Genomic DNA, 23,030 nt, shown 5'->3' on the forward strand with positions numbered 1-23,030 from the left:
GGTTGTCTTTTTTTTTAATGGACTGAAAGTGACCAGAGAGTAATGGAATCTACCCAAGATGTGCTAAGGGAAAAGCTTTTTGTTTTTTATTTGTAAGTTTGTTTTGTTTGTTTCAGTTCAGTTCAGTTCAGTTGCTCAGTTGTGTCCGACTGTTTGCAACCCCATGAACCACAACACGCCAGGTCTCCCTGTCCATCACCAACTCCCGGAGTCCACCCAAACCCATGTCCATTGAGTCAGTGATGCCATCCAACCATCTCATCCTCTGTCGTCTCCTTTTCCTCCTGCCTTCAGTCTTTTCCAGCATCAGGGTCTTTTCAAATGAGTCAGCTCTTTGCAGCAGGTGGCCGAAGTATTGGTTTCGGCTTCAGCATCAGTCCTTCCAATGAACACCCAGGACTGATCCTCTTTAGGATGGACTGGTTGGATTTCCTTGCAGTCCAAGGGACTCTCAAGAGTCTTCTCCAACACCACAATTCAAAAGCATCAATTCTTCTGTGCTCAGCTTTCTTTATAGTCCAACTCTTACATCCATACATGACCATTGGAAAAACCATAGCCTTGACTAGATGGACCTTTGTTGGCAAAGTAATGTCTCTGCTTTTTAATATGCTGTCTAGATTGGTTTCAGAGTAAATCAAATTTAGAGGTAGTGATTGGAAAAATTAAAACCACTTCATGTTTAGACCTCACTGGGACTGCTCAGTGAGCAATTATGCAGTCATAAGCACTGAGGGGCCCACGAAAGTGTGGTCTAGATAAACTTCTAGATGCGTTCCCACTCTGAGATACCAACAGTAGGGTATCCCTTTGAAAGTGGGCCACGCCCATCGCTGGGATTCAGTTGTGTGGGGGCACATCTGGAGGACAGTGGGATTAGTTAGTCTTGGCTCCTGTCTGAGTCCTGAGAGGAAGGTGGGAGGAGATTCTGAAAGTAAAACTCAAAGGAACGACTTCCATTAAATTTGGGATGACACTGGTTTTAAATTATTTCCCTAAAGTCATATTGATCTTAGTGCAAACTTTCTGCTCAAGATGAAAAGTGTTTTGATTGACAACCACTGCATCTAAAGCTGCACTGTCTAATACAGAAGTCACTCATCATATAATGTTTAAATATAATTTAACATTAGATTTAGCTAATATAACTCATTAGACTGTTTAAATATAATTAAAAATTCTACTCATATCACACTAGTCATATTTCAAGTGATCAGTGATCACATGTGCCTAATGTATACTGTATTGGATGGTGAAGATATAGAACATTTTTGTCTTGACAAAGATTCTATTAGGCTGCTCTGCTTTAAATAAAATTATTTATTCAACGATGGAAGAGAAAATGGCCAAGCCAGACCTCTGAGATATCATATGATACATACAAAATTACACATTCTGAACTTCATGGACAAGTCAAAGGTTAAAGTGACACAGAGAGAGGACAAGAAGTAGCCTCATTATTGCAAGGGGCATGGTGAGCCCTGAGCTCACACAAGTCCAGGAGGCCTAAGTTCTCCTGTGGAAACTCAAGGGTTACCATGGACGAGGCCTCAGGGCCAATCACTAAAGAGGCACTGACCTGGGGAGGTGATGCCCAGCAGAGGTGGTACTTGAGGAAGGTGAGGACACATGGTGGGAGGGACTCCACCGTGATAATCACTTCCCTTCTGGCAACTCTCAGAAGCTAAGTGAGACTTTGAGGGATAAGAGCCTGGACACCTGTGTTAGAGTATCCTGTGTTTCTCATCAGGGCAGGACGTGAGAAGTAGAAGATGAGGTCTGATAGTTGCCTAATGTTGTGTTACCCCACATTCCTCTAAAACTTAGCAACTACAGACAACAATAATTATTTCTTGTCTCTCGCAGTTTCCCACAGTGGGTCAGGAATTTGGGATCAAGCTGGTCGGGTAGTTCTAGCTCAGGATCCCTTGATTGCAGTCAAGATGTCAGCTGGGCTGTAATCATGAAGGCTTAAGTGGGGCTGGAAGGTCCACTTCCAAGGTGGCACATGCACATGTCTGGCTAATTGGTGCCAGTTCTTTGTAGGACGCCTGAGTGCTCTTCATGTGGACCTCTTCACACGAGCTTCCTGGGTGGTCCCCCAACACTGTGACTGGCTTCCCCCAGAATGAGAGCCTCAAACAGCCAAGGCAGAAGCTGCAAGGCAGTGTTTGGACCTAGGCTTGGAAATCATACACCATTTCTTCTGCTGCTTTCTGTAGTCACACAGACCAGCCCTAATTCAGTGTAGGGAGGGACTACACAAGGATATGACTTTTGGGAAATAAAGTTCACTGAGGGTCATCTTGGAGGCTGGCTACCATGAGGTCTTACAGAACCAAGAACTGCACATTATCAGGTTGTATAATAAAAAATCCCTCAGCTGCAAGTGAAAAAAATCTAACTCAAATTGTTCCAAGGTCGGGGGGGGGGGGCGCGGATGCTAAAAGAGAAAAAGAGAATGTGTCTACTAGCACACCTAACTGTAAAGTCTTGCTATGGCTGGATAAAGGTGCTAAATGATGTCTACGAGTTCTGCCTCATTCTCAGATCAGCTTTTCTCTTGTGGTAGTAAGATGACCACCTTGCTCCAGGCTTCCATCTCCAGTTTAAAAGAGAGAAACGTCCTCTTTCCTGTTAGCACAGACAAAAATCCCAGCAGGCCTCCTATTGGCTAAAATATTTATCTTGGAACCAATCACGGGATCCCTTTCCGATATGGTGCTCTGGTTGGCCAGACCCAAGTTACATACCCATCGCTGGACTGGAGTGCTGTTATTAAAGGAAAGTAACAGTGCTGAGCTGGCAAAATCCATCACAGTTCACTACATCTGTATGTGTCTGGCTTTATAACAGACAATTACCTCACATTACACTTATCCCCTTATGGTGAAGACTGGCAATGCCAAGCTGCCAACCCAGAAATACATCATTATTTTTCATTACCCCCTCTTATAGAGCCAGAGGTAGACATTCTTCTGTGAGATTTGTTTTCGACAGTCAAGACTAGAGACTTCTCCTGGGTTAACAAGCATTAGTCAGTCAGTCAGTTCAGTTGCTCAGTCATGTCTGACTCTTTGTGACCCTGTGGACTGCAGCATGCCAGACTTCCCTGTCCATCACCAACTCCTGGAGCTTGCTCAAACTTATATCCATCGAGTCGGTGATGCCATCCAACCATCTCATCCTCTGTCGTCCCCTTCTTCTCCTGCCTTCAATCTTGCCCAGCATCAGGGTCTTTTCAAATGAGTCAGTTCTTCGTATCAGGTGGCCAAAGTACTAGAGTTTCAGCTTCAGCATCAGTCCTTCCAGTTAATGTTCAGGACTGATTTTCTTAAGGATTGACTCATTTGATCTCCTTGCAGTCCAAGGGATTCTCAAGAGTCTTCAACACCACAGTTCAAAAGCATCAATTCTTCGGTGCTTAGCTTTCTTTATAGTTCAACTCTCACATCCATACATGACTACTGGAAAAACCATAGCTTTGACTATATCTCTAAATCTAGGTGGTCCTTGGAGGAGACATGGCTTGGTTTCTGTTGATCACAATACATCACTTTTGTGTGCTCTGGTGCTCTGGTGTATCTCTTTGCCAGGAGGTGGAAAGAGAGAAACTTCCCAGCAAGACCTTAAAAATGTATGATTAAGACTACTTTATTCCAAAGAAATATATGCTTGTATATGTAGGGGATAATAAATACAGTAACAGCTCACTCATCTAGACCCTGGAGAACTGATTTATAATATATTCAACCCTTCCAATCACAGACTATATTCCTGTGTGGAAGAAAGCTTTTATAGAACCAGATAAAGCACCCACACAACTGTATGTTTAACCACTCATTTGGATATTTATTGATTCTAATTGAGCATGTAAACATGTAATGCTGGACATGCTTGATTTTTCTAGTTTTGCAGCCCACAACAGACTTAACAGGTGTGACAGAGTACTGTAGAGTATCTCAGGGTGTCAGTCCAGGAGATATCTGATGGTTGTGGTTGCTAGGACTGTGGTGGTGTCCTCATTCTTGCTGCTATTTATTTAACACTGGTAATGGGTAAGGTGCTGTACAAGGCACTTTTATAGTTCATGTCTCCTTCAGTCATGACAATATCCCTGTTAAGTCAGGGCTATTGTTTTCTCTACTTTATAGGTGGAAAAATTGAAGTTTAAGGGTGATGTCAAGTTATTATGAAAGGGTAGAAGATTCACTTACAAGATCTATGGTATTTTCTAACCAGGCTTGATAAAATGACCCTGGGATGCCCTCTGAGTCTGAGATTCTCTCTTCTTGGAATGTGGGCTTCTAAGTTCATAGAACTTTACAAGTGGGTCTGAAGAGGTTGTTTAATGGAACTGCCAATGTCCCTGTTGGATGACTTTAGAGTCCCCCATCCGGCCCATGAGGGGAAGTTGGGACAGTGGCTGACCATGCGGTCTCCCCTCAGAGTGATTATTTGAAATGGATCCATATCTCTGTGGTTTGTCTGATTCCTACAGGTACATTTTTCTGGTCAACCCAGCATCCTGGCTGGATGAACACGAGATCCACTGCTACTTTGCGTGTGTGTAGCCTTAGCCACCTGCATCCCCCATGTCTCAAGATAAAATGGAGGCATTCAAAGAATTCTTTCTTTAAAGAAGATCATCTTTGGAGTTGAGGTTGGATGCAGGAATTACTGAGGCTCCTGCTGTCATTCGCTCCCTTGCCCTTGGTTCAGCTGGTTGAGCAAAGAAGCCATCAGCTTGAATGTTTTCTTAGCCTTGGCCAGTAAGCACACGGGGTGAAATCCAATGTTGGTTTTCTTCTCTCACAGTAGCAAATTATGAGGCCCTCTGGATCCCTCACAGTGGGGATGGATGTGTTAGTGGGAGGGAGAAATGTTTGTCAAGACTGTCAGGAGTCACTGAGATGATGTGGTTTTCATCGATAGGGTATGTGGATATGTGTGTGTATGTGTGTATCTCTGTGTCTGTGTGTGTGTGTATGTGTGTATCTGTGTGTGTGTATCTGTGTGTGTTAGTTCTTGAAGATCTTCGCAACCCAGTGCCATCCCCCGAGACCTGAAATGAAGCTGGAATCATCCATTGCCTCTGAATACCAGTATCTCCAAAGAGCTCAGGAATGTCATGATTTCCTGCTACTCAGACCTGTGATGTGAATGCTTCAGCTTCTGACCCTTGGCAGTTCTAATGCGCCCATTGTTCTTTTTGGCCTGGAACTGACCCTTACATCCATTCAGCAAACACTCACTTCGCTGGGAAGGGAAGAGGCATCGAAGAAGAAAATCCAGATATCAAAGTTTGGCCTTTAAAAAATAGAATTAATTACTGGATTCAAATTCTCCACAAAAACTGAGGGCACAATGTTCCCTTTCAAAGATGGTTCTTTTATTTTTAGACTTTACAATGTATAAAGATCAAATATACGCCCATAAGGGTGTGGTGCTGACTGCTGCTTGGGGGAAAACACAAAGGAGAGGACATGGGATTTCCCCATTTTCCTTTTTTGTAACCTTTTATCACCTCTTAGTGACTCCCCTGCCCCAGATGTCCTTGCTTTTAGGACATTCTCTCCCAACGGGGGAAAAAATGAAGCTGCATAATAAATTAACTCAAAGGGAAAAAACTAGCAATGTGTTGAAAAGTTTTATGGTACCCAAAAGCAATACATTTTTAAAAGACAACCTCTAAAGAGGAGACAGGGCTTCCCAGGTGGCTCAGTGGTAAAGAATCGGCCTGCAATGCAGGAGACCTGGGTTCAATCCTTAGGTCAGAAAGATCTCCTGGAGAAGGGAATGGCAACCCACTCTAGTATTCTTGCCTGAAGAATTCCATGAACAGAGGAGCCTGGCAGGCTACAGTCCATGAGGTTGCAAGAATCAGACACAACTTAGATGCTAAACAACAGCAACAGCAAAGAGGAGACACTTTGGAGAAACAAGTTTCCCAGTTTTTTGTTTGTTTTTGGCAAGGGGGAATCCAAGAGCCTCAAATCAAGGAGAATGGGAGAATTTCCTAAATTCTCTTTCCAGGAGAATCACTTCATTGACTACGTTAAAGCCTTTGACTGGGTGAATTACAACAAGATGTGGAAAATTCTTAAAGAGATGGGAACACCAGACTACATTACCTGTCTTCTGAGAAAACTGTATGCAAGTCAAGAAGCAACAGTTAGAACTGAACATGGAACAACGAACTGATTCAAAATTGGGAAGGGAGAAATCAAGGCTGTTTATTATCACTCCGCTTATTTAACTTATATGCAAAGTACATCGTGCGATATGCCAGCCTGGATGAGTTACAAGCTGGAATCAAGGTTACTGGGAGAAATATCAACAGCCTCAAATATGCAGATGATACCACTTGAATGGCAGAAAGTGAAGAGGAACTAAAGAGCCTCTCCATGAGAGTAAAAGAGGAGAGTGAAAAATCTGGCTTAAAATTCAGCATTCAAAAAACTAAGGTCATGGCATTTAGTCACATCACCTCATGGCAAATAGATGGGGAAAAAAGGAAGCAGTGACGGATTTTATTTTCTTGGGCTCCCAAATCACTGCGGATAGTGAGTGCATCCATGGAAGTAAAAGACGCTTGCTCCTTGGAAAAAAAGCTGTGACAAATTGAGACAGCATATTAAAAAGTAGAGACATCACTTTGCAACAAAAGTCCATCTAGTCCAGTAGTCATGTACCAATATGAGAGCTGAACCTTCTTTATGAGTGTTGAAGATTGATGCTTTTGAACTGTGGTGTTGGAGAGGACTCTTGAGGCTCCCTTGGACTGCAAAGAGATCAAACCAGTCAATCCTAAAGGAAATCAGTCCTGAATATTCGCTGGAAGTACTGATGCAGAAGCTGAAACTCTAATACTTTGGCCACCTGATGTGAAGAACTGACTCACTGGAAAAGACCCTGATGCTGGGAAAGATTGAAGGCAGGAGGAGAAGGGGACGACAGAGGATGAGATGGTTGGATGGCATCACCAACGCAATGGACATGAGTCTGAGCAAACTCCAAGAGGAGATAGTGAAGGACAGGGAAGCCTGGCATGCTTCAGTCCACGGGGTCACAAAGAGTCAGACATGATTTAGTGACTGAACAACAAGAAGGAGAATTGCCTGAAGGTAAACCTACATAGCTTCCCCCTGCATTACTCCTGACCTTGGGAATCACCAGTGCACGGAGTTATGCCCTCTGCACCCAGACAAAGCTGAAGGTGCGTGGAGTTGTGGAAAATTCTGCTTCTTCAGGAAGGATAGGTCTGTGGTTCATTGTTGACTCTGTTGCTTGACAAGTGACTTGAGGCAATCATTTAGCCTCTCTGAGTCTCACCTATAAATTGGATTAGTTATCCTGTTTTTTCAGGGTTGTAAGGCTTGGAAATCACATATGCAAAGCTTTGGCACATAAAAGATCCTTAGATCCAAGGGTGAGTGTTTGTTACTGACCATACTTAACAATTCTTGAGTAAGATTTTGTATGTCAGTTGTCTTTGCTATCATTTCAAATGGGTGTTCAGAGTCTATTTAAAAAATTTATTTCACTTCTTTCAAACACATGTAAAAGGATAGAAAATAGTATAATAACTCTCCCTGTGCATATTACCTGGCTTCTGTAAGGATCAACATATTGCCTTGTCTTTCTGTAATTCTGTTCAGTTTTTCAATGATAAGAGATGTTACAATTCCTGTGGTAACCTATGCTTTGTATTTTTAAAACATTCTGACAGCTGATGCTACCTTCTAGGGAAGACAAAAAAAGCAAGATAGAAAAACCTAGTGTTAAGTCAGCCCCTAATGACAGATAAGCACAGTGACTCTCTTTTTGACTCTACAGAATTCATCATCTCAACTGGCCCCTGAGTCTACGAGATATGTCCACAGCCAAGCTGACTGCCTGCACCATAGTCAACACTGTCGGTAGCATTAACTCCGCCTGAGACAGATGTGTTTCCAAAAAGCACAGAGGGATTTGCTGGCCTGAGCATAGCAAGAGTGTGAAGACTGAAAAAAAAAAAAAAAGTGGGATCATGTCCACCCATCCCTCCGGTTAGACTGCGTGTTTTGTGCAGAAAACTAGTCAGGGTAGCTCTTCCTCGGGATAAAGAAAGAAAGAGCTATGTGCCCGAAACCCTGGGCCTGGTATGCTGGGAGGAAGGTCTGCTCTTCCAGGATGTGAAGCTGTTCGCGACAGAGCCTGGGATGAGCGTGCATTGTTTAGCAAGGTGCTCAAGGTTTGGCACTTGTGAGTAGTTTCTAAGGCTCAGCATTCTTGAATCGACAGTCTGATGCACTAATACCCTCCCATGAGAACTCATAGCTCCTAATGTTTATTTATTCAAAAGTTAACCATTGAATGGAACACAGACCGGCCTACAACGACTCTACCCCAAACAAACAAAATACAAATAGAAAAACAGACAGCACTGTTCAGAGCTCAGCTCTGTTGACGGTTCAGAATAGAAATCAGAATTTGGCATCATCTAGTTCTTCCAGTGAGTCCAGGGCAGAAGACAGCTCCCAGGGTGTCAGCCGTGGTCTGAAGTCACCAGAATCTGGAACCCATGAGGAAAGGGTGCAGGGATTCAAGGTAAAGGCAGCCGTGCCTTTGGTTTGGTTGTTTTGTTCTGGCCCTGCTCACCTCAGGACACGTGAGGTCAGACGCCTGGCCCTAAGAAGGCCGCAAAGCACCTGATCCTACTGCACATCTGCCTGGTCTTCCGGAAGGAAGGGCTTTCCCATGGCGGAAGCTGGCTTACTGTGACGCCTACCAGAGCTCACATTCCCGAGGGGTCACTAGCCTGCCCGCCCGACTCCCTCCCATAAACAACGCCGTTTGACTACAAAGTGGTGAGACCTGTCTCGGGAGCCAGACTTGGAGGTGTGTCTCGTTACTGTTTGGTCGCACTGGGCAGGTGATGCTCTTGGAACAGCTCAGAGGACAGGGAGGTCAAAAAGGTGTCACTTTTTACCTAAAGCACTAAAACCTGTTAATCATGGCTAAGAACAGGGAGGGGAAAGAAGGGAGGACAGGGAGGAGGACGGAAGGACAGGAAGTTTCTCTTAAACTGTGGGGGAGTCTTGGGGAGACATCCCCTCAGTGATGCCACGTCTTGCCCTGACTGTCTTCGAGCTTGTTATCTCCTTTTTTCTTTAAATTGAGGTATAGTTAGTGTATAATATTATATAAGTTACAGGTGTATAACATATTGATTCACAATTTTTTAAGGGTATACTCTATTTATTGTTGTCATAAAGTATTGGCTATATTTCCTGTGCTGTACAATAAATCCTTGTAGTTTATTTTTTTTATGCTGCTTCAAATTGTATTTTATTCAAAGTTAGGACACCAGTTCCAAACAATGCAGAAATAAAATGGACCATTTTCTTTTTATGAGAGGGGATAATATTTTATAGTTATTATAAAATATTGGCTATATTCCCTGTGTTGTACAATATATCCCCATAGCTTATTTATTTTATACACAATAGTTTGTATATCTTAATCCCCTATCCCTATCTTGTCCCTCCCTCCTCCTTTCTCACCACTGATAACCACCAGTTTGTTCTCTATATCTGAGTCATTTCTTTTTTGTTATATTCACTAGTTTGTTTTATTTTTTATGTTCCACATATAGTAATATCATACAGTATTTGTCCTTCTCTGATTTCACTTAGCATAATATCCTCCAAGTCCATCCATGTTGTTCTAAGTGGCAAAATTTCATTCTTTTTATGGTTGAATAGTATTCTGTTGTATATGTAGGTCACATCTTTATCCATTTACCTGTGATAGACACTTAGGCTGCTTCCATATCTTGGCAAATGTTAGTAATGCTGCTATGAACATTGAGATTCATGTATCTTTTCTAATTAGTGTTTTTGTTTTCTTTGGATATACACTCAAGAATAGAATACTTGGGTGATAATGGTACTTCTGTTTCTAGCTTTTTTTTTTTTTGAGAAACCTCCATACTGTTTCCCAAAGTGACTGTACCAGTTTACTTTCCCATCAATAGTTTACAAGGGTTCCCTTTACTCTACATCCTCACGAACATTTGTTATTTGTATTCTTTTGTCGATGGCCACTCTGATAGGAGTAAGGTGATAGCACATTGTGATTTTTATGTCTTAATTTCATGTGAAGTTTACCTTTGCATTTTTCATTACTATTACAGCAACATGGCTTTCTCTCACACTTTCTGTTTTAAAGTTGCCCTGTTCATCTTATCACAATATTTGTTATTTCCCCAAGTGAAGAAAAACACTGGACAAAGTGGGAGATAGAAATTTAACCATTAACTGCCACCCATCCCCCATCTCCGTCAGCAATCACAGGACCAAACGCAATGCGTCTTCCACGCCCTACTTAACATAGCAGACATCACCAGACATCACCATATCACAGAATTTGTTGGGGGTAATTCAGGTAATTGCAACTTCCACCTGAAGTATCTGGACAAATGCCCATAGCCACTGGCTACCCATGGCTTCTTGGAAAATAAATGCCTTCCAGGGGTAACATTTTGTTTGTTCTGTGTGGAAGAAACTCAGCAGTTCCGGGAACTATTTGCCCACATTTAGTAGGTCACTCCTCCCTCCCTGGAAGGGATTTGAATAAGGAGCCAGAGGAAAGGGCTCTTTCTTTGACAAAGCCTGCCCGAATGTCTCTCTCCTGGGCCACCTGGCCCTCCTCAGCCCTGCGCTTTTGTTCAGCTGGTGTTGACATCAGGTTAATTACACGGTCCTGTGTTTACACGTGGATCTTCTAAAAGGCAGGCAGCAAGTGAGCTGCGGGAAGGCAAGTTGTAAATCTCATTTACTTGTCCTTCCATCTTTCCAGTCTCCGACTGGTAGGAAAAAATTCACACACCTCCCTAGGATGCAGGTAAACAGCATCATCCCTTCTGTGCCAGTGAAGAAATGGGGACATGGTGGAACTTTCTGATTCAGGGTCCCTGTATGGTCAGGCCATTCAAGATGGCTATCCTCTTGTCCTCTGTATCCCCAGCTCGACCAGGTCCTGCTTCTCTCATATGACTACCCAATTCTCTTAATTATAGGCCATAAGTAGTCCTTGGTAACACCACCTGACATTAATTCCCCCAGAAGATCTCGCCAATGTAGCGAAGATGGTGGCCACATCCTGCTCACTGTCGTCTGCCACACTGGGCGAGGTGTCTCTCCAGGACTCTGAGTGAGGCTCCCCCTGTCTGATAAACCACTGGCGTCTCTGTCTCTGCTCTGGGCTCTTTCTTCAGTCTCTGGGCTGGATGAGCACAAGGCTTGCAGCCGTGCAGGATGCAGCCCAGCAGCTGCACACAGCACAGTCGGCCGCAGGCCGAGCAGCACCCATGGGGCGCGGCTCCCGGGCCTCTGCTCCCAGCCTGGGCCGCTCCACCTATGAACAGCATGTTCTCCCAACGTGGCTCAAAATTTGACAAAGGGGAGAAACAGGAGGCCATGCACATTTTAAAAATGCAGCACCGATGGAGTGCTCAGAACCTCAGCTTGTCAAAGCCTCTCGCTCTGTACTGGAATTATTGAGCGCCAGGCTTTTGGTGGAATATATAAACTGGAAGCTTTGCAAAGGCAGGGAAGGTTGATGTTTTCTGGGCTGTTGTATGGCCAGTGCCTAGACCTGCTCCTGACTCATGGTAGGGGCTCAGTAAGTACTAGATGAAGGATGAATCTGGGCTGTGTTCTGTTAGCCTCCATGCTGACAGCTGAACCTTGGCTGGCGTGTGCGTCTGTGAATCCTGCACCTCCTACAGTGGTGGTATTAGGGGTATGGTCTTCGGATGGGGCCCTCACGTTTTTGTCTCTTTCTGGCACAGTAAGAACATGACCATTCACAAACCAGAAAGAGTCTTCACCAGAGTCAGGTCAAACTGGCCCTCTGATCTTGACTTCCAGCCCCCAGAACGGTGAGAAAATAAGTTCGTTTTTTAAGTCAGGGGTCTCCAGAATCTAACGCCTGATGATCTGAGGTAGGGCTGATGTAATGATTATAGAAATAAAGTGCACAATGAATGTAATGCTCTTGAATCATCCCCCCATTGCCAGACCATGGAAAAATTGTCTTCCGTGAAACAGGTCCCTGGTGCCTAAAACGTGGCGGACCGTTGGTTTAGGCCACTGAGTATCCTGTATTAGTGGCTCCAGCTGACCAAGGTGATAACCCCATATGGGCTTTTCTCATACAAACTTGATGCAGGGTTAGACTATAGTCACAGCTGCCCTGGAAACCCACCCACAGGTCCTTGACCGAACAGTTCTGTAGAGGATTTAAAACTACAGAGAAAGCCTCACCCTTAATCTTGTGCCCTCGCCTCGGCACAGCTGAGTGGAGACTCGGGTTCTTATTTGGTGTTCATTCAAAGGGGAGCTCACTTGAGCTGGGCTTGGTGAGATGAGCCTTTCTAAGGGGCAGCTTTCTTAATTAGAGGGCATTTGGTTTCAGAAAGATTCAGTGGATCATATGAGCGGGAATCATAACCTCACTCCTCATTCCACATGCCAGGAAGTGTGTTTCTCCCTCCACCTTTTCCCCCTAGGCAATTTAAGTCACTTGTGGGAAAATTCTTACTTCCTGGACAGAAAATCTAGGCAGGCAGGCAGATGTTTGACAACTAGTACGGAAATATATTGGAGAATCTTAACTGGGACAGGCTTTTAGCGATACCGTTTTCCAAAAGTGTGTATATTTCTTAAACATAAATATACCCTTCATTTTGCTTTGAAGGGTACTTTACAAAAGGTCTGAAAAATACATGGTATGAAAAGGAGTTACCTAGAATCCTTCAGGTCAACTTGGGTCCCTACATCTTTTTAAAACAATTAATTTTGACTGTACTGGGTCTTCGCTGCTGTGAGGGCTTTCTCTGGTTGCGGGGGGCAGGGGCTACTCTTAGCTGCGGTACACAGGCGGCTTCTCTTATTGCAGAGCGCGGGCTCCAGAGCATGCGGAATTTCATAGCTGTGGTGCATGGGCTTAGTTGCTCCACGGCATGGAGGATCTTCACAGATCTGGGATTAAACCCATGTCCCCTGCACTGGCCGGTGAATTCTTTACCACTGAGTCACCAGGGAAACCCCTGTGAAAGGCTGCCAAGAATGAATTCCCTGGAGGTGGTATGTCTGGTGGGGAGGAAGTAGAGAGCTGACAGTCGGGCTGTCTTTGGACAGATGGCCCCGCAATGACAGCTTTCTCCAGGGTCTTCAGATATGGAGCACTAGGCCTGGGGGGTGACTTCAGGACTACTGTTTGGGGTTGCTTGGGGGACTTGCAGCTGGAGGTGGGGGTCAGCTGGGAGGCTTAGTCTAGAAGCTGTGCTTTCATAACACTTAAAGCTTGAGAAAACACTCACTGTCTGTTTAAAGTATTGGCAAAGGTGACTAACGAGGATTAAAGGGTCTAAACTCCAGAAGACTCCCCCTTGACTTGGCACCGGCTCCTGAAAGCCCACATGCAGTTGCTGTATAAGCAACTGAGTTAGCAGGCTTCTCTAAGAATTCTGAAAAATGTACTTTCTTTAGCAATGAAGATGAACCTACTTCCTGCATTAAGACTGAGAAATCTTTTCCAGTGGGAAAATTCACATGGTATTGCCCTATATCTCCCAGAATACATAATGTCCAGAAAGCTCAAATGACATTTTCTTGTCTTCCTGGGGGCAAGCCAGTTAATGGGTGGCAAGAAATGTTCATACCAACAGTCATTACTAAAGTTTCCCACACGGCTGAATCTAATTAATTAGGCCTAGCTGAGGCTGCCAGCCACACCCGGGACCCAGTGCATAACCCTTAGAGGATATAGAAACACCCCTTCGACAAACACTCATTTATTACCACCTGTATTCAGTGAATCACCTCCACAACAGATACCGCCTGACAGAACTTCCTCAAAATAGGGTACTTTATGAACTGAAAGTCCAAAACTGCTGCTTTATTTTTCATTAAGAAGATCTCTCTAGGCTCTTAATAGACAGAGCAATGGTGCTTGACGTTCTTCAAGCCACTTTACAAATGTTTGAAAAGCGTTTGACACTTTGACACATCGTTTGCTCAAAGCGAAGGATAATGCGATTTATTTTTGTTCAGGCTCAAATCAAAGAATTGGATGGTTTCTACCAGCCCCATTTGTTTTCGTCAGAATTGTGGGGGCCTTGTTTTCTCTCTGAGGCCTGTAAAATATTCTCAGAATGAGTTAAAAACTCCTCTAAGCAGCACCCACCACCCCCTGTCTTGTTTGAGGACTCTGGAAAGTTATCCCAGAGCATATGCGCATCCTTGGTACCAGAGGTAACTTTGAAGCCAGGGCTTCATTCAACATATGCATATTGAGTGCCAGTTTCCTGCCAGATTCTGTTCAAAGTACTGGGTCATTGTGCTTCCTGGCTTACCTTCTCCCAAGGCTTACCTTCTAGTAGGTGGTGGCAAGATAGAGGGAAATAAAAAAGAAGCAAGGTAATTCTGATAGTTTCAAATGATGGTGATACACAAAGGATAATGCAGGGATTCCCAGCATCAGGGATCAAATGATGATCTCAGGTGGAGCTGATACAATAATAGTAGAAATAAAAGTGAACAGCAAATGAAATGCACTTGAATCATCCTGAAACTATCCCTGCCCCCTCTCACCCCCCGCCCCAACCCCGGTCTTTGGAAAAACTATCTTCCATGAAACTGGTCCCTGGTGTCAAAAAGGTTGGGAACCAAGGGAATAGGCTAGATTGTGCCTGAGGATGTGTGTGTGGGGTGGTCAGGGAAGCTTTGGAGGGAGTAACATTTGAGTGGAGATGTGAATGACAATATTATGTCAGTTGTATGGTGTTATCTGTATTTAAAGCAATTCCACAAATACAAACTCAAATAGAGCAGAGACTGATTAGGAAAGCATTGCTCTTTCATTTTTTCTTTTTTGAGTTGAGGGTGGTAGGCAAGGAGTGCTGGTAAATTGGTTCAGTCTCTGGGGAGGTCAAAATTGCAATATCTACTAAAATTAGAAGTGCATTATTAGAAATTCCCTGATGGTCCAGTGGTTAGGACTTGGCACTTTCACTGCCAGGGCCTGGGTTTAATCTCTTAAGGGGGAGCTAAGATCCTACAAGCTGCAATACGTGGCTTTAAAAAAAAAAAATTATCCTTAGACCCAACAACCCTACTTGTAGAAATTTATTCTGTAGAAACAATGACATATATGCAGGAAGACGTGTGTGTGTGTACCTATGGATGTTTATCACAGTATAGTTTGTAATAGCAAAAGACTGTGAACAGTCCAAAAGTTTATCACTAGGAGATTGGCTAAATAAATTATGGAATATTCATATGAGAGAACACTTTGTTGTCATTAAAAAGAATGAGATTGAGCTCCAAGATAAATTTAAGAGAGGGAAAAACATTAAAGAATTATGTTTATATGCTATAATCTTTTTTAAAAAGAATATAGACACATTATCTTTGGAAGGGTATACAAGAAATTCATAAATTTTCACCTCAGCAGGGGTTAGGGAAGAATTAGGGAAATGCTATACATTCTTTTGTAACTTAAGTGTTTTTCACCTTGTGTATGTCTTATCTATTTGATAAACGTGTTGAAAATAGAGCATTGCAATGTAATTATATATAATCTTCATATAAAGATCTTTTCATGTGTACTCACACATCACAGTTCTGGTTGGAAAGAATTTTAAATGTTAAAAGTGGAAAATCTCTTAACATAGTGTGTAATCGTCTTCTTGGCTAGCTTGATGTGTGGGCATTTCTCAGTCAGGCTTGGATATGGCTTCAGTGAGAGTGAGTTTAGGACATGTTGTAGGAAAGGCATTTTCTCTTAGAATGGGCCTCTTTTTCAGAAGACAGTGCACTCATTTCTAATCCATTTGAAGATGTGAACAAGTGAACTGACCAGTGTTCAGAAGAAGAACTGGAAAAAAGATTTTTCTTGAACTATACCTTCTAATGCATATACAATGTTATAATCTTCTAAGTTATAAGAGGCCTGGGTTTCTAAGAATGAACTTGTTCCAGCAGGAATGTTTTCCTTAGCTCTCTCAGCTATTTCATGTTCTGGTCCGTTTATAATTATGGCCTGATAAGAGTCTTAAGCTAATAGTAAAATTCTTAGGAAATATGATGGAAATCAAATGTTTTCAGATGTCTGTGTTCAGAGCATAGTCTGTCTGGTTTCCTACATCACTGTGCCAGGGACAACAGCAAATAATACTTAAAATCTCTATTCTTCATGGTAATAAAATCTGCCCCATGCTAAATAAATCATATATGCATATAAAAGTTTTATTGAAAAGAAAATTTGCCATCGATAACCTGCAATAGCCATGGAAATGACATTCAGTATCTATTTTAAAAATGCATTAAATATGTATCTAGTAGAAGCGTGAGGAATTAATTTGCTTGTGGGCGGAATTTCCATCAGCTGCAAGGTGGCTGTGAAAATCCAAGCCAAGGCAGAGCCTGGGGAATTAGTAGAATGGCCTGAGGTTTGAGTCCCAGTGGGGCTGCAGAAAGGAGAAATGGCTCATTAGGAAAAAAAAAAAGAAACTATGCTAACACCCCGGGGAACAGCTGCATGTGAAGCTGAGTCAGAGCGCAGCCTGACCAAGGAGAGGCGCAAGGGACAGAGAGGGTTCACCTTCAACACGTGGCAGCAGCTTTGAATGCTCCACTCAGGAAGAGAATGCCTTCCATTCTTGGCAGAGGCTCCCCGCGCTGGGAGGCTGGCACCGCACCGGTGAAAGGTGTGCGGGAGCCTTGGGCTCCTGGGCCGTTGGGCTTGCACTGCCGCCTGGGCCCCAGAGGAGGAGGCCAGAGTCAATATCCCTGAAGGCCTTTCCAGTGGCAGTCTGTTATCTATTAAAAAGTGGGTCACTGGCGAGGACTGGGTCCTCTCCAGATCAGGGTAGCCTGTCCTCATGATCAGGTTTCAGGGCAGGCCGTGGCGGCCCTTGCAAACACGCGTTTTCTGGTATTCTTGGAGGAGGGAAGGAAAGAGTTATGGTGTGGGCACTGGCTAGAGGACGTGGAGAGAGAAGCCTGAGGAAGAGAATAATCCAGACAAAACTCTAGAAATCAGGACTTGCAAACATTTACTGTCTGTATGAGCAGCCCCTCTTGGAATCCTGGACAGTAAATGTTTGCAAGTCCTGTGGAGATCAGGGAGAGTGGATAATCTGGGTTTCGACTTGTATTTTCCACCTTCTGTTTTTGAGATTCCTCTTTAGAGTCACAACCCTGAGTCACATGACTTCGTGAAGCATACTATGTCACTAAAGTCAAGGTCTTCAGTATTAATGACAGACTTGTTTCTTCATTTGTCTTAGAGTCACAGAAGGTTGAGTAGAGACCTGACTCAGTCATTTGACAGGTAAGGAAACTGAAGACTGTAATGGCTGGGTAACTTGGATGAAGCTATCAGAAAAGCTGGGACTAGAGTTTAGCTTTCCTCCTCCAAGCTGAGTCCTTTGCTACTTGTAAAGGAACATTAATTTCCTATTTTCACATTCTACCCACACCTCTGTTCGCTCCATTTCAAACTGGTCCTTTTCCCTATCCCAAAGAGAATGAATATGTTGATTCAGCAGGAGTTTTTAGAGAGCTGAGCTGAGACAGCACACAAACCTATAGATAAGGCTCACTAAGATTAGCATGACTGGAAGAGTCTTAACTGACAAATAATGTCCAGGCTTAACAACACTTGAGATATATAAAATGACACCAGCTCAAACATATGAAATACAGAAGATAGGGTTAGCCTTTATTTTCAGGGGAAACCACGCCTTGGTTAAGGACCACACGTCATCAGCTGGCTGGTGTTTTGACACCGTCTGGGACTCTGCCCTTAATCATTGTAGGTAATATTCATGTGGTGCCAAGTGCAAAGGGATTTGGCATTTTCCAGTCCAGTAAATCTAAACAAACCACATAATTTGGCATGAAGTAGGTTGTGTTTTACCAGAATTTTCCAGTTCTGCAATCCGTGTTGATCAAATCAACTAAATCATTGCCACTTAACTATCTGTGAAAAAAACCTGGTTTAAGCTTACCTTGCATCTCCTGCACATCTGATGATGATGGTGAAATATCCCTTTCTCCTGAGTCATTGTAATTTCTTCCCTCCCTCCCTCACTCAATGAAGTGGTGCTGAGATATACAGGGACACCTTGGAGACATAAACTGCCTTATATTTTTATGTGTCTTATTTTGAAAGGGAAAGGGTTAGTCACTCAGTTGTGTTCAACTCTGCGACCCCGTGGACTATAGCCCGCCAGGCTCCTCTGTTCATGGAATTCTCTAGGCAAGAATACTGGAGTGGGTAGCTATTTCCTTCTCCAAGCGATCTTCCCAACCCAGGGATCAAACCCAGGTTTCCTACATTGGCAGGCGGGTTCTTTGTCATCTGAACCACCAGAGAAGTCTTGTTTTAGCTAATCTTACATTAGCCTTATTCCTTAAGAAATAGTTGCAAATTTTGTGGCTCTTCTTCTGTTATCTCTGTATTCACTCACTCAACAAATATTATGTACTGACTGCTCATGACACTTGGTTTCTTAAAAAAAAAAAAAAGTTACTGAAGATACAAAGATACCATCACGGAGCACCCAGTCTAGTGGTAGAGACATACCTTTAATTACATTACAGCAAAAGAGTGTGGTAGAAGCACAACAGCCTTTGTCTGGATGATGATGAGAAAGTCTGTCCAAAGCCCAAGCCCTATTTTGTTTCTTCCACTGGTTCATCTGTAGTCCTCGACCTTTGTCCTTGAAGGAAGCCACTACATTGCCTCCCCCATGCCACCCACCATCTGAAAGATGGCTGGTGTTAGAGGCAGTAAACACCTGCCCCTTCATTTCACCTCCCCTTTTATCTCAGTGACCTGCTTTCACAGGCAGATGTGCTATAGCTCTGAGTGAAGATCTCAGAAGTGGGGTGTAAAAAATGATCAATAGAGATGAAAGACAGAACTTTGGAGTATCTATTTGCATTCATTTTAATCTAAAACTGTTTAAGAAAAGTCTTGTTTCCCTAGCTTTGAACTTCGACAGAGGCTGATGGACAGGGAGGCCTGGCGTGCTGCAGTTCACGGGGTTGCAAAGAGTCGGACACGACTGAGCAACTGAGCTGAACTCAGGCCCGTCTGTCGGAGGGGCACACGTCGTGTACAGTAGGCATGGTACCCTCAGGAAAAAGGGAGAGGTTCCCAGAGCGGCTGGAGGCACTAGCAGTCTTTTCCCTATTGGAGTAACATATGGCAGGTTATCTGTGCTTGGTTGAGTGGATTTAAGGATTACATCACCTTAAGTCTTGTGTCGGCAAACTATAGCTACAGTCAAATCCCAGCTGATACCTGTTTTTGTAAATAAAGTTTTATTTACACAGACATGCTCCTTGGTTTACTATCATCTTTTTAGTATTATCAACAGCTGAACTGAGTAGTTGCAAGAGACTATATGATCTGGAAAACCTAATATATTTGCTGTCAAAGCTCTTATAGAGAACATTTGCCAACCCTGTCTAATAATTTTATTTTTGTAAAATTTTACAAGTTGGGTGTGGAGGATTGTGACCATGAAAATCAGTCTTGTATGTAGGTTCATTGGTTATCTCCTGACAAAAATGCTTAAAAGAAAGGTAGCAATAAAGATAAGTTATAAATTTTTATACGAAGACACTAATGTTTCAAAGTTGCTGACTTTTCTTCTGATGACAAATAGCTGACACTATGACCTAGAAGATATTTTTGAAAAAACACAAAGCAAGCAATTTTGTCTTTTCAAGTGAAATTGTCTTTTCACTTTTAAACATTGCACAAAATTACTTATCTATTTCACAAGACATCTACTTTGGAGAGAACATTTTGAAAAAGAATATTTTGATGTGTTTCCATTTCACGTAATTCTGTTTCTAAAAAAAAGTATATCACATAAAAATGTTCTCATGTACATTCTTAGAAACGTTTGGAAGTGAAATTTTCCATTTAAAAGTCATCTAAATGAAGAGTTTCGATGGAATTTAAAGCTACATGCTAAAAATATAAAAATACAACACCTTTTTATTAGTTTGCAAGAATGACTGACATCTGGAAGAATGAATATTTATTAGCTGAATTTCAACAGAAAATTTTGTCTAAGGAGGTTAAAAATGAAAAAAATAGGTATTAAGATTTAGTATGTTTAGTCAGTGATGGACATCTTCCATTTGAACATTTTCATGATATATTTTTTCCAGCTATTATTTTTAGTAAGTACAAAAATATTTGTGTACATTTAATATAAAAACACTACAGTTCTTGTTTTTAAAACATTAAAAACTTTATATTATAGTTGATTTATGATATTGTGTTAGTCTCATGTACAGCAAAGTGATGATTCTGTTATACATGTATGTATATACATTCTTTTTCAGATTCTCTTCCCATATAGGTTATTACAGAATATTGAGTAGAATTCCCTATGCTATGCAGGAAGTATTTACTGGTGATCTATTTTAATTATAGTAGTATGTATATGTTAATCCCAAATTCCTAGTTTGTCCCTCTTCTCACCTTTCCCCTTTGGTAACCAATCATAACTTTGTTTTCAGTATCTATAAGTCTGTTTCTGTTTTGTAAATAAGTTCAGTTATATCATTTTTTTAGACTCCACATATAAGTGGTATCATACGGTACTTGTCTTCCTCTGTCCGATTTACTTCACTTAGCATGAAAATCTGTAGGTCCATCAATGTTGCTACAAATGGCATTGTTTCATTCTTTTTTTAAGGCTAAGGAATATTCCATTGTACATGCATGCCATATTTTCTTAATCTGTTCTGTTGATGGACATATAAGTTGCTTCCATGTCCTGGCTATTCTAAATAATGCTTCAGTCAGTACTGTGGTGCATGTATCTTTTTGAATTATGATTTTATCCAAATATATGCCTAGGAATGGGATTGCTGGATCATGTTGTTCATTCACCAAGTCATATCCTTTACAACCCCGTGGACTGCAGCACACCAGGCTTCCCTGTCCTTCACTATCTCCTGAAGCTTGCTCAAACTCCTGTGCATTGAGTTGGTGATGCCATCCAACATCTCATCCTCTGTCACCCCCTGCTCAATCTTTCCCAGCATCAGGATCTTTTCCAGTAAGTCAACTCTTCCAATCAAGTGGCCGAAGTATTGGAGCCTCAGCTTTAGCATCAGTTCTTCCAATGAATATTCAAAGTAGATTTCCTTTAGGACTGACCAGTTTCATCTCCATGTGGTCCAAGAGACTCTCAAGAGTCTTCTCTAGGACCACAATTTGAAGGCATCAATTTGTAGGCCTTCAGACTTCTTTATGGTCCAACTCTCACATCTGTACATGACTACTGGAAAAACCATAGCTTTGACTATATGAACTTTGCTGACAAACTGATGTCTCTGTTTTTTAATATGCTGTTTAGATTTGTCATACTTTTCTTCCAAGGCACAAGCATATTTTAATTTCATGGCTACAGTCACCATCTGCAGTGATTAGGGAGCCCAGGAAAATAAAACCTGTCACTGCTTCTACTTATTCCCCATCTATTTGCCTTGAAGTAATGGGACAGATCAGAGAAAGCAATGGCAACCCACTCCAGTACTCTTGCCTGGAGAACCCCAGGGATGGTGGAGCCTGGTGGGCTGCCGTCTATGGGGTCGCACAGAGTCGGATGTGACTGAAGTGATTTAGCAGCAGCAGCAGCAATGGGACAGATAGATGAGGAAACAATGGAAATAGTGACAGACTTTATTTTCTTAGGCTCCAAAATCACTATGAAGGGTGACTGCAGTCATGAAATTTAAAAAAGCTTGCTCCTTAGAAGAAAAGCAATAACAAACATGGACAGCATATTAAAAAGCAGAGGTATGACTGCCTACAAAGGTCTATCTAGTGGGAGCTATGGTTTTTCCAGTAGTCATGTATGGATGTGAGAGCTGGACCATAAAGAAAGTTGAGCACCAAAGAATTGATGCTTTTGAACTGTGGTGTTGGAGAAGACTCTTGAGAGTCCCTTGGACTGCAAGGATATCCAACCAGTCCATCCTAAAGGAAATCAACCCTGAATATTAATTGGAAGGGCTGATGCTAAAACTGAAGCTCCAATAGTTAGGCCACCTGGTGCAAAGAGCCGACTCATTGAAAAAGACCCAGATGCTGGGAAAGATTGAAGGCAGGAGGAGAAGGGGATAACGGAGGATGAGATGGTTGGATGGCATCACTGACTCAATGAACATGAGTTTGAGCAAATACTGGGAGATGAAGGACAGGGAGGTCTGGGGTGCTGCAGTCCGTGGGGTCACAAAGAGTCAGACATGACCGAGTGACTGAGCAACAATAGTGGGACCTAGAGTTTTGCATGTCAAGTTTTAAACCAGCATTTTCACTCTCCTCTTTCACCTTCATCAAGAGGCTGTTTAGTTCCTCTTCACTTTCTGCCATTAAAATGGTGGTATCTGCATATCTGAGGCTATTGCTATTTCTCCTGGAAATCTTGATTCCAGCTTGTGATTTATCCAACCCAGCATTTCACATGCTGTACTCTGCATATAAGTTAAATAGGGTGACAATGTACAGCCTTGACGTACTTCTTTCCCAATTTTGAACCAGTCCACTGTTCCATGTCCAGTTCTAACTGTTGTTTCATGTCCTACATACAAGTTTCTCAGGAGGCAGGTAAGGTGGTCTGGTATTCCCTTCCCTTGAATAATTTTCCACAGTTTTTTTTTTTTTTTTTCATTTATTTTTATTAGTTGGAGGCTAATTACTTTACAATATTATAGTGGTTTTTGTCATACATTGACATGAATCAGCCATGGATTTACATGTATTCCCCATCCCGATCCCCTGGTGCACTGGGAAGATCCACAGTTTGTTTTGATCCACAAAAAGGCTTTAGTGTAGTCAGTGAAGCAGAGGTAGATGTTCTTCTGGAATTCCCTTGCTTTCTCCATGACACAACAGATGTTGGCAATTTGACCTCTGATTCCTCTGCCTTTTCTAAA

The 23,030-nt window shown here is 42.5% G+C and overlaps 1 protein-coding gene across 3 annotated transcripts in view; it reads left to right on the plus strand.

Moving 5' to 3' along the window:
- The window catches only part of LOC139034764 (uncharacterized), a 97,820-nt gene extending 88,508 nt beyond the window's left edge, over positions 1-9,312 (plus strand). For all 3 annotated transcript variants that reach the window (XM_070466531.1, XM_070466532.1, XM_070466533.1), the window contains one exon: positions 7,840-9,312. The gene's annotated coding sequence lies outside the window, so the exon portion shown is untranslated. The remainder of the gene's footprint in view (positions 1-7,839) is intronic.
- The last annotated feature ends 13,718 nt before the right edge of the window (positions 9,313-23,030 follow it).

Source organism: Odocoileus virginianus, chromosome 4 (assembly GCF_023699985.2).
Source record: "Odocoileus virginianus isolate 20LAN1187 ecotype Illinois chromosome 4, Ovbor_1.2, whole genome shotgun sequence".
Taxonomy (NCBI): Eukaryota; Metazoa; Chordata; class Mammalia; order Artiodactyla; family Cervidae; genus Odocoileus; species Odocoileus virginianus.